Raw genomic sequence first — 12,972 nt, 5'->3', positions numbered from 1 at the left:
TCAAAGATGTACTTCACTGGATCCATCTTAGAAATCAATAAGGTAGTATGGTTCAACATATACTGCCTCAGTCGGCGAGCAGCCCAGGCCAAAGCACAGCAAGTTTTCTCAAGCTGTGAATATTTGATTTCACAGTCGGTAAACTTTTTGCTAAGGTAGTATATGGCATGCTCTTTTCGACCAGACTCGTCATGCTGTCCCAATACACACCCCATCGAGTTCTCAGTCACTGATAGGTACATTATCAATGGTCTCCCAGGCACTGGAGGAATCAGGATTGGAGGTTTCTATAAATACTCTTTTATCTTGTCAAAAGCTTTCTGACAATCATCATTCCACCTGATTGCTTGATTCTTTCTAAGCAATTTGAATATCGGTTCACACGTAGCAGTTAGGTGAGATACAAACCTTGCAATGTAGTTCAATCTGCCTAAAAACCCACGAACCTGCTTCTCTGTTTTCGGTTCAGGCATTTCTTGAATAGCTTTGACTTTTGCTGGATCAACCTCAATCCCTTTCTCACTGACAATGAAGCCTAACAGCTTCCCTGATCTCACGCCAAACGTACACTTGTTTGGATTCAGCCTCAGTTTGAACTTTCTCAACCGATCAAACAACTTCTGCAAACTTACCAGGTGCTCCTCTTCTGTCTGCGACTTCGCAATCATATCATCCACGTACACTTCAATCTCCTTGTGCATCATGTCATGAAAGAGAGTCGTCATAGCCCTCTCTGATAGGTAGCACCAGCATTCTTCAGCCCGAATGGCATCACTTTATAGCAAAACGTGCCCCAAGGTGTAATGAATGTCGTCTTTTCCATGTCTTCTGGCGCCATCTTAATCTGATTATAGCCCGAGAAACCATCCATGAAAGAGAATACCAAGGATTGAGCCGTGTTATCAACCAATACATCAATGTGAGGTAATGGGAAATCATCTTTCGGACTCGCTCTGTTAAGATCCCGGTAATCGACACACATTCTGACTTTGCCATCCTTCTTCGGCACAGGAACGATGTTGGCCACCCACGGGGGATACGTCGTCACTGACAAGAAACCAGCATCGAACTGCTTCTGAACCTCTTCCTTGATCTTCACTGCCATATCAGGACTCGTTCTACGAAGCTTCTGCTTGACCGAAGGACAATCTTCTCTGAGAGGTAGTCTATGAACCACAATGTCGGTATCCAACCCAGGCATATCTTGATAAGACCAGGCGAATATCTCCACATACTCTCTCAGCATCTCAATTAATCTGCTCTTGACCTCTGTCTTCAAAGCAGCCCCGATCTTAATATCTCTTCTGGCGTCCTCAGTACCAAGATTCACAATCTCCAACTCTTCCTGATGAGGTTGGATGACCCTTTCCTCTTGCTTCAACAATCTAACCAATTCTTTAGGGAGTTCACTGTCTTCCTCACTCTCCTCTTCAGCTTGGTAGATGGGATTGTCGAAATCATACTGAGCCATAACAGAACTGTTCATAGTAGATGCCGTGAGATCACTTCAGCATGTTTTAATGCTTTGTTTTAGAAAAAAGAGTTCAATAAAGTCACAAAAACAAAAACATTGCCATTTTTATTATTTTTGAAAAGTGAAAAACAAAAATAGAAAGACAGGGATCACAAAATTGTTTGCAAAACGTCCTTTATTAATGATAACCATTTGTAAAACATGATGTGGCCCTACAATGAACCACTACGTCTTGGGCAGAACGTAGGGTTTTGTGCATAATGAAAAAACAAAAGAAAATTACTCTGTTTGAAGAGTAACTTGGACTACATCCTCTGCTGTCCAATTGTTGATAATCTCCCCTGGCGCTCGCGGGCGGACCCAGTCGTCGAGAACACAATCACTGTCACAGTCTTCAACATCAGCTGCAAAGACGTCACCGTGATTCATCAGCCCAGCGCTGGTAAAGGTACTCGGACCTGCTTGTACACCCTGCTCCGCTTGCAAAGGTTGATAGCCAATACCGAATTTATCCTCTTTAACCGGCAAATCCACCATCTTGCCCCAGCCTTCAGCTTTGCCAGAGTCAACAACCTCCTTGGCCTGCTTGTACGAAGCAACCGAAGCACCTGGCTTTCTCTGATCAGCAAACGCCACCCTCTCGAGAGCAACAGTCTCAAACGCCTGGCATAAGGTTTCGTGGATCTCGCCATCCACCTCGACATATTTAAACGAGGATAGGTGACTCACCAAGATATCTTCTTCGCCGCACACGGTCACAATCTGACCGTTCCAGACATACTTGAGCTTCTGGTGGAGAGTCGACGATACTGACCCTGCTGCATGAATCCATGGACGTCCTAACAAGCAACTGTAGGCGGGTTGAATGTCCATAACGTAGAAGATGATATCGAAGACCTCTGGGCCTATCTTCACAGGCAAGGTAACTTCACCAAACACAGAACGTTTGGATCCGTCGAATGCACGAACAATCAGGTCACTAGGAGTAAGCACAACCCCTTCAACAGATATCTTCTTCAGAATTTGCTTGGGCAGGACATTCAGCGACGAGCCGGTGTCGACCAACACGTGAGACAAAACAGCCCCCTTGCACTCCATAGTGATATGCAAGGCCTTGTTATGATTACGACCCTCAGGCGTTAAGTCTAGGTCAGTGAAACCCAAACCATGCCTGGTGCTCACGTTGGCAATCACACCCTCCAGTTGGTTGACGGAAATCTCTTGAGGTACATACGCCATATTCAACATCTTCAGCAAGGCGTTACGATGTGCCTCAGAGCACAACAGCAAAGAGAGAATTGAAATCTTGGACGGAGTTTGATTGAGTTGGTCTACGATCTTGTAGTCACTCTTCTTAATGATTCTCATAAATTCCTCCATGTCCTTTTCAAATGAACCCTCAGGCACATCCTTCTGAGCAGGTTCTTCGTCAACCACAGCCTGTTTGCCCTTAGCCTTGGCGAGAGCCTCGACATTGTTATCTCTTAACGGTTGTGGAGCAAACAGACGTCCACTGCGAGTAAAGCCTCCTGGCCCACCAACATTGTCCACAACTGGACCTGTACTCACCACAGGAGCTCTACTGGGTACACTGATTGTCACGGGCACTTGATTCGATGGCATGACCCGATTCTCAACCCTTCGGGTGCTATAGTAAGCATTATCATATTTCCAGGGTACGGCCCTACTGTCCACAGCCCTTCTGACCGGAGCGACGATGGTTGTCGGACTACTGGCAGTAACTGGTGCAGAGATGGTAACTGGATTACCACTGGTTGTAGACGCACTAACAACAGTCCTTTGTCCACGTCCTTCAGACGGTTTGAAGAAGATAGTGACAGTTGACACTGAACCACGATCCCTATTGTCAGCCCGGACAAACTGCAAACAGCCCTCGTCTATCAAACTCTGAATACCAGCCCGCAACTGATCACACCCATTGTCGGATTCTGCACAGCCCAAACAATCCTCATCACAGCCCGGGTAGACACCCTCATTCAGCAAACGGCCCTTAACAACCGACAGAGAAGTCTGAATCTCAGCAACCCTGACCATCAGATCCTTAGCCTCTGCCCCTTCAATACAGTTTACCCGGTGAGCACCATGCGCAGGCATAGGGTTATTCACAACATTCGGTACAGGAGCAAAATTGATAGTTTTGGCATCAATCAGGTCCTAGACTTTATGATGAAAAGCCCTGCAGTTCTCTATATGGTGTCCCGGCGCACCAGAATGAAAGTCACAACGCACATTGGCATCATACCCAGGTGGTATTTTTGTCAACGGCGCCATGGTCCTTAGTTCAACAAACCCTAGTCTGAGCAACTCCGGCAGTAACTCAGCGTAGGTCATCGGCAAGGGATCAAAACGTCTATCAGGTATCCTCTGCCTCGGCTGATACGGACGTTGCTGTTGTTGTTGTTGTGGCATTTGTTGTTGAACTCTTTGTTGTTGCGGTTGTTGATGTTGTTGAGGTGCAGGAATGGTCACTGCAGCCACCTGGCGATACTGATTTCTGTTCTGATTTCTGCGGTGCTGAACAGCATTAGTTTCACCCTCTCTTCGGCGAGGTGCCCCAGAAAAAGGTTTCTTAGAAGAAGAGGAACCAGCATCTTGGATCTTACCAGCCTTGATCAAGCTCTCAGTCCTCTCTCCACAGATAACCACGTCGGAAAAACTACCGAATGGGCAGCTTCCCATCCGGTCCATAAAAACACCTTGAAGAGTACTGATGAACATGTCAGTTAACTCCCTTTCCAGCATAGGGGGTTGAACTCTCGCAGCCAATTCACGCCACTTCTGGGCGTACTCCTTGAAACTTTCTCCTGACTTCTGACATAGACTCTGCAGCTGAGTCCGGCTGGGCGCCATGTCCATGTTATGCTTATATTGCCTCAAGAAGGCCTCACCCAGATCCCTCCAGCATCGGATATAATCTCTCTTCAATTCCATGTACCAGTCCAAAGAAGCCCCGGATAGACTATCTTGGAAAAAGTACATCCACATCTTTTCATCATCGGTGTAAGCAGAGATTTTCCGATAATAGGCCTGCACGTGGGTGCGAGGGCAAGAGGTACCGTTGTACTTGTCAAAAGACGATGCTTTGAATTTGTAAGGGATCCTCAACCCTTCAACCAACCCCATATTAGTCACATCGAAGCCAAGGGAGTTTTGACATTCCATCGCACGGATCTTCTCAGCCAGGGCATCAACCTTACGATCCCTATCGTCAACTCTGACCACCTCATCATCTTCACTCAGCAGCGTGAACATGTCCTCTTGTCTGTCGACAATAGGAGCAGGATGACGAATAGGAGCCCGGGTAGCTCTAACATTGACAGTCTCTGCAGCAAGAGGCTGTCCATTAATCCTTATCCCCCTTAGTTCATCCCCGACGGCATAGTCGTTAGCGGGAGCAGCAACATTGACATTCTCATGAGCAGGTGCAACAACAGGAGAAGCACGGTTGGACGTTTGAATCACGGTCTCTTGTCTCTGAACCAGGGCCCGAAGCTCCTCCTGACCTTGCGCAACCCCTTGCATCATCGTCATAAACTGGGCCATGTTCGCCCTCATCTCAGCCAACTCGGTCTGAACCTGATCCATATTTCTCTGTTGATTGAGTCTGGTTGAATACCGGTGCGGTCTCTGATCAGCTATCCTGCCTGACACAGGAACTAGAGTGAGAAGTCGGGAACGAGAACACCTGTTATGCAATATGATATGAGTATTATGCTAATGCATATGATGCACATGATATGTTCATTTCTCAGGCATTCAAAGAGCCTGATTCATCTTCAAAAGATGGCAACCTGCAGCAAAAACAACATAGGAAGCACAGGAACAACATACAAGAGCAATGAGCACAGAGTGAAACCAACAACCTCATCTATAAATGAGCAACAGGATCATACAACAAAGTCAACAAAGATCCAGATACATCAAAGTACAACAATGAATCCCACCCAACAGGCCTGGGGGTGATTCTCAACATATACATCAGGAATACAAGCTAAGACAAACGACTTCCAGGAATGAGCGTCTTCAAGTAGTGACACTGGTCTATCAACAGTTCACACTCCGAACATTCTGGCAAAGGAGTAATCTTCTCCTTCAACTATCTTCTAAGCTCTACAACTTCTGCTCCAAGTTGGTTCTCTGATGCAAGTCTCTGGTCGACTTCCTTCTTCAACTGGATATCTTTGTCTCTGAGTTGCTTCTCCAAATCTCTGATCTTCTTCTGATAACTGGCCTCTGCTCTCTGCAATCTCAAACACTCTCGGTGCTCTGCATTCAGCAAGTTCTCCATCTCTGCATAAGATCTCTTCTTGCTCCTTACTCCACCAACATCTGCACTCTGGATGTCTCTGAGTTGATGAGTCAGGTTCAACCTATCAGTTTTGGCTTGGTACAACTCCATCTGGCCATCTTGCTCTTTCTCCTTCAATCGGCGATTCTCCATCAGGGCTTGCTTATACTGCTCAGCAGGTACACTCTCAGCGAGGATCAAAGGTGGTTGCACCTGCAACGGGTTCATCCTATCATAGGGCAACATCAAAGTTTCCACTCTCTTCTTGACCCAACCAGTGTAATCAGGCATAGCAATGGCAAACTTCTTCCCGAAGACAGATCCATCCTGGACACCAATAGACTTCCAAGCTCTTCCTATCTGCTCCAATCTAGCAGGGTCGCTTCGCTTCTCAAAGTACACACTCTCAGCTATCTCAGCATCAAGTGGTCTTCCACTCATCACGAACCCCAACTGGTGAAGAGAAAGAACTGGGTTGTAGTTGATGCAACCCTTAGTCCCTACAAGTGGCACATTCCGGAATTCTCCACAACTCATGATAACATCACGCACGTCCATCCGGTACGACTGCCATCTGATATCATATGAAGTAAGAGACATGACCCTCTGATTCCACCTATGAGTGCCCTGAGCATCCACAAACGGTCCACTGACCGGCAGAAGAGACAAGAACCATCTGAGCAATAGTGGCAGGCAACATCTGATAGCCCCACCCTTACCATGCCTATTGTGAATAGCATAATAAGTGTCAGCTAAAAGAGTAGGAACCAGATTTCCTCCAATGAAGATACTGACTGCAGCATAGTCCACAAAGTTGGGCATACTCAGAAACAGGACGATCCCATAGATCATAACAGCTAACTGAGCATGAAAAGCTTCCCAATTCCCCTTCTCTGCTTCTCCTCTAGCCACTCTCAGCAGAAACTTCAAAGGCAAACCCACAACGTCCCCACTGGACTTCCAACCATCACTGACTTCCTTGATACCCAAATGGAGAGCTCTAGCAACAACTCTGAAATCAACTTCCTTAGGCACGTCCAAGAAAGGAACCTGATGCCGGATCGGAACATTCAACAGAATGGAGTACTCCTCGAGAGTAGGCGCCAACTGATAATCCTGAAAAGTGAAGCAGCGAAGCTCTGGGTCGTAAAACTGAAGAAGAGTCTGCAACGGCATTGGATCAACTATCATCTTCAACAGTGTCAGGATATCCCCGTACTGATCAACAAACCCCTTCTGATTACCACTGGTCACAAGGTTGCTCAACTCTATCAGAGACGTCAAAGGCTCACGGTGAAAGCTATAGGAACAAGTCTTCCGCTTCGGCTCTGGGACTGTTGCCATCTCTATCAGTGAACAGACTCTGGAACGTACCTGAGAAATGATATGCATGCAGAGATTAGCTTTTTTCTTTTCTTTTTTTCTTTTTTTTATTGCGTTTCTTTTGGGAATAAACATGCTATGATGCAAATGATGCAGACAAGACTGGCAGGCTGTGCATCTCAGAACACAGGATCGGAGCTTCAGCTCGAACTCGGAACCACAATTCATCTGAAACCCAAAGTCATCTGATAAACTGTCATATGAACCCAATCTGAGGAACCAAGTCACCAACAGGACCACAAGTCACCAACAAGTCACCGACAACTCACCAATTGTACCTGTAATAATGATCATTCCCTCCCCACTCACGGGTGTCATCTAGGCCAGGGTAAGGTCGAGAGAAACGCAGCATAAATAACCTTTCGCAGAATATCATCATATACACACCCGAAGTATGTAACGATAATATCCCACCAGGGTCTGAACTGCTCGTGATATCAATGTTCCGCTAAGTGGCGCATACCACCCGCTTCCCATGAATCACTCTATTCCTAGGTTTCCTAGATTTCACTCATAGCCTGGGTATTGGGCCTTTTACCTCGAGTAACTCCCACCCCAAACAGAGAAACACAGCACAGCCAACACAGATGAATATGAATGAATTCAAACATTAATGCACACATAAATGCAAACAATAATAAATGGATGCAATAAATAACACAGCAAACAGCAACCAAAACCCTAACCTAGAGAGCGCTAGGAGAGACTCGCTTAGGGAAGATGGACCAGCAAGAGGTCAACTTCTTTTGATCCCCAGCAGAGTCTCCAGCTGTCGCATTACGCGAAAAACCGGCGGGAAAACAGAACAACAGAGCCGCCACCGTGCGTTATTTATCCCAAAAGAGGGAAAGGAAATGCTCGAAGTAAACCTGGAAAAGACATGGTCTCGCGACCAAAGAGAATGGGATCGGGAGTCGGTTATGCGAAGAGAAGGTATTAGCACCCCTACGCATCAGTCGTACTCGACGGGATCCATGCACAAAAGGAAGGAATATGGTTGCTAAAACACTGCTCACAAACGAACACACTGGCTGAAAGAGACACAAGAAAACAAACGAAACTAACTCGGCAGGATATTGCATCCTGGGCCTACGTAGTCTATCAGGCATAGACATCAGAGTCGACGTAGTTCGGACTAGGGGAAACGTGCTCGCTAGGATGTCGCATCCTATGCATACGTATCTTCTTGGACTAAGAAGAATCAGAGCACTCGTAGCTCGGCTAACGCACACAAACAAAACCACACAGGCAAACATGGAATCCGAATGCCAATCGCTGGACTTACATCAGACTCCGAACCAAACACACCCACACTGGAAACCAAATGCCACTTGATGGACTTATATCGGACTCCAAGCACACAACAAGAGGATACGGAATGCCAATCGCTGGGCTTACATCCATCTCCTAACACACACAAAGACAAAACAAAAAGGGCGCCCGGAGAGATCAACTCATCTCCTACCTACGTACCTCATCTGGTATGAGGATCAGGGCGACGTAGTTCCCCTACGCAGGGACGAAGGACTAGCCTAACCAGATAACAAAGGGAGACACAACTAGGGAGACTACGACTCGAGCCTAGATGTTATCATGCAAATCATCCCTAAGTTAAGGTTGCTATCTAACTTGCACAGGGAGCAAGCTATCCTATACAGCACAGGCAAAGCAAAGCAAACAATCACAAATAGCACACACTATATACACACAAAGTGGGCTCACACAAGGGTTAGGCTGTGCAACACAAGCCATCTGGAATCGGGTGATGTTAGCTTTTAACCCTACAATTGAGAGTTAGGGTGAAGCAGATGAAATAGGAAGTGAGGGGTGTGCCTCACAGCTCTTATCCCTGGCCTGGGAGAGCTTTAGACAGATGAAAGTGTGGGTTCAGAAAGTGGGAACCCTTCTACACATATGACTGACACAACTGTACAAGGATCTTGAGTTAATATCCACAATGCATCAACACAGTGGTGTGAGCAGAGGGATGACTCAACTGAATAGCAGGAGATAGATTGCATATCTCTTCTATCTGCCAATTGCCTCATAGAGGTCTTTTCCTGCTTGGGGACAAAAATAAACAAGCACAAGCATTGCCTCTTAAGGAGGACTTCAGATAGGTGCCTGGCCAAGTAACAGGCCAGGTCTTCCAGACTACATGGAGTTAGAGACATTATACCTCAATGCTCAAGCTATCAAGCAAAGCAAAAGCAAGTTCACAAAGGAACTATAGCAACTAAGGTACCTGAAAACAATCCAACATAATCAGTACACAACTTAAACAAAAGTCAAACAGACAATGGTCAACAGTTAACTGTACACAGTCAAACAACAATCAAGCAAAGCAATGCACAAAGGTGCAAGCCACAAGGCCTAAGTACAAGTCTCAAAGCCTACAAAACAAACTCAAGGTTAGTCATAAACAAGCAATGGACCAACTCCAATTGAGTGCACATCATCAAGTATAAGCAATTGTGCTCTTTGACCTGAAACAAAGCTCAAACATTAAGCACTAACCACTAGGACAAGGCCTAGGGTTAAAATGGGAGAAATAAACCAAAACAGAACATGAAAATTATCAAGAATCAAGATTAATCAATTAAGAGCAATGTCCGAGTGGTTTCACATTCATATCATCAACCAATTTCATTTCATAAAGCATTTAGTGCAAAGCATGAAAGTTCAAAGCTCATAGAACCAAACAGAATGAACCAATTCACATCAACTCAAAAACAATTCATTAAATCCCAATAAAAATCATGTCTAAACAGAATCCATCAATTGATCATCATACCAAAATTCAAGTCATTTGGATAAGTGGAAGCATGTCAAATAAAACCCATAAGGCAAGGTATGCATAAAGCAACTCAAGGGAAGCACAAATTCATGCATCAACTTCACACAAGCATAAAACAGAATCCAAACATGATATGGACATCAAACCAAAGCCATGGCAAACTTCAAGGTGTCTAGAATACACGTGCAAAATTTCAGGTCCATCCAGTAAACATCAAGAATTTCACAAATCATAGAAGTTTATGACTTTCAAAAAGTCTACAAATGGTCAAACAGAAGAGAAATTCTCAAACAAATTGGAAATGCACTCAAAAATTCTACAAATATTCACAAGCAAAACTAACATCCAGAAGTATCATCATACAAAAATTCAGATCATTTGAAATTTATTTGGCATGGTAAATAAAATCAGCAAATTGGACAAGAAATGGTGTGACACACATTGTCACACCTCCAATGATCATATCATATCTCACAAACCAGACATGCTAAAAATACAAACTCAAAGCCAAAAGATCAATCAAAGTTTCTATATTAGGCATGTAAATTTTCAGCTCCATTGGATTAAGCATCATCATTTCACACTCAAAATGGCAAGCAAGGTGCAACAAAACACATGTATGAACAAACCCTAGGCCACATTAAAAACCACACGTGCACAATTTCTGGAAAAATCACCATAAAATAGTAGAGATCTTGAGGAAAACAATGGAAAAAATCTCATGTTAATTGGACAAGTAATCATGGAGTTATGGAATTTGTAAGTGAGTGAAAAAACAAAAATACAATGGAAAGGCATGGCATGATCATGTGCAGCATATGTGAAAAATGCAAAAGGCCAATTATGAACATGCTGGAGCGGAGGATCGAACTCCGTTTGAATTCAAACTAGGGCGCGCTACATGAAGCGCTGCGTTTCATTTAAGTGACGTGGCACGACGTGATTGGTGCATGGGCGAAAAACATGAAAAGCATGCAAACATGCGAAGGCATGGATCAAAAGGCTTTCTGGAAACGAATTTCTAGGGTTCTTCATCAGCTTCATCAAGTTCATACAGTCAAGATCATTTTGTCACAGAAATTAACAAACAATACACCATTAGCTTCGTCTTAGCATGCACATTAACAATCCAAGATCTATTAAACCTAATTCGTGCTAACATGTATGGATCGAACAAAAGAAGATTCACATCTCAAACTTAAAATCAACATAACTTTCACAATTCTTGATGAAAATACACGATTCAAAGCTCAGCATACTCTACATGGAAAGATCTATCAAAAACACATCAACATTTCATGAATTGCAAGATTCGAAATCCAACCTGAATTGAAGTGCAGAAGTGGATTCGTGGATTTCAGGCCTTGGCAAGGTGAAACAGGTGCTCTACACTGCTTATGTGAATGAATGAGTGAAGAATCGAAGCTCAATTATGCTTGAAGTAGCTCAAATCAACACTTGCCATGGATGAAGCTTGCTTTAACAGTCCAAGATTCTGCTCGAAAGTGAAGGATTCTTGCTTCAATTCAACTCCAAAATGCTTGTGGATGATGGAACAAACAAAGATCAAGCAAGGTTTTGTGAAGAAATTTGCAGAAAAGTGGAGAGAAAGTTTGAGAGCAAAATGGAATTCGATCTAGATCTGGAAAATTATGAGCTGTTAATTGCAAATTCTGTTAGCATTATCCTTATATATGTGCTGTTAATCAAGTTACTAATCACAATTAGGCAAATGCATTGGTAATTAGTGAAATGAGTGTTTATGCTAAATTGGTCAAGCCACCTTGCATGCATGGAACCTGTTGCTACAGTGCACGAAATTTTAGCCAAATGCACTCCAAATGATGTTTAAGACCAAATGCAAGTGATTGAAAATGTGGCAAATGCATAATTTTCAAAATGAACTTTTTCCCTCCAAATTTCAAATTCAATTCAAGTGAAAAATCCAATTTTTTTGTGATGAGATTTGATGAATGGTAATGCATGATTTGGATAGAGCATGTTAAAACAAGATTGTAGCAAAAAAAACCCACTCCATTTGGCTTTGTGGTGTGAAAGTTATCCAAGTTTGAAGTTCAAAATCCATTGACAATGATTTGATCATAATTTGCCAACCACACATGAGAAATGCATGTTCTTGGACTTTTTGGAAAGGTGAGAGCAAGATCTTCAACTTTCATGTTGGACAAAATTTCATTTGAAGCTTCCTTGATGATGTAAATTTGAGGAGAAGACCTTTCCATTTTTGGCAGTTTGAAATTACAGGTCACTTACTATTTTTGGAAACTTTTCTTCTGACCTCAAATTCTCCAATGTTGATCTTTGAAATGTCAAATGAGACTTGTATGGACATGAATGAGACCTCTCTAACCATCTCCCACCTTCAAATCCATGATTTCATGCACTGTTGACCACAGTTGACTTTCTAGGGTTTCAGATGAAATTCAGCTTGACTGTTGAGCTTTGATCATCCAATCTCTGGCCAAACCACTTCAAAATGATCCCTAGGTCATATGAACATGTTGAACCAACCCTAGGGCTTTGCCTCAATAGGAAATGCACTTGCTTGCTTGCACAACTGGATCTCCTAACCAGTCTTGACCTGATGACTTGCACTTGGGCAAGTGGACAATGCAATGCTATGCAGTGGACAATGTTAATGTTATGACCTAAAATGAAAATGTATGTACAAAATGGGAGGTGCAAATTTGAGGTGCTACAATGGGTACTCGATGATTGAGGTTCATGTCAATTAACTCTTCATCATAGTAAAAGAGAAGGGGTCTCTTGTAGCTCTAAGAATCTCGGAAGGGTGTGATGCCTTGCAAGAAGATGTAACAACTATCACTAGGTATATGAAAATTATCTACAACATGGTATGGAATTTCTTTGCCGATTGGTGGATCCATCCCACTAAAGAAGGATAATACATTACTTTCTCTTACGATGAGTAAGTATTCTAGTATTTCAATTGTCTAATGAATAAAGAAGTTCTCGGGAAACCCCATT

Source organism: Lathyrus oleraceus, chromosome 6 (assembly GCF_024323335.1).
Source record: "Lathyrus oleraceus cultivar Zhongwan6 chromosome 6, CAAS_Psat_ZW6_1.0, whole genome shotgun sequence".
Lineage (NCBI taxonomy): Eukaryota > Viridiplantae > Streptophyta > Magnoliopsida > Fabales > Fabaceae > Lathyrus > Lathyrus oleraceus.
This window is presented reverse-complemented; position numbering follows the sequence as displayed.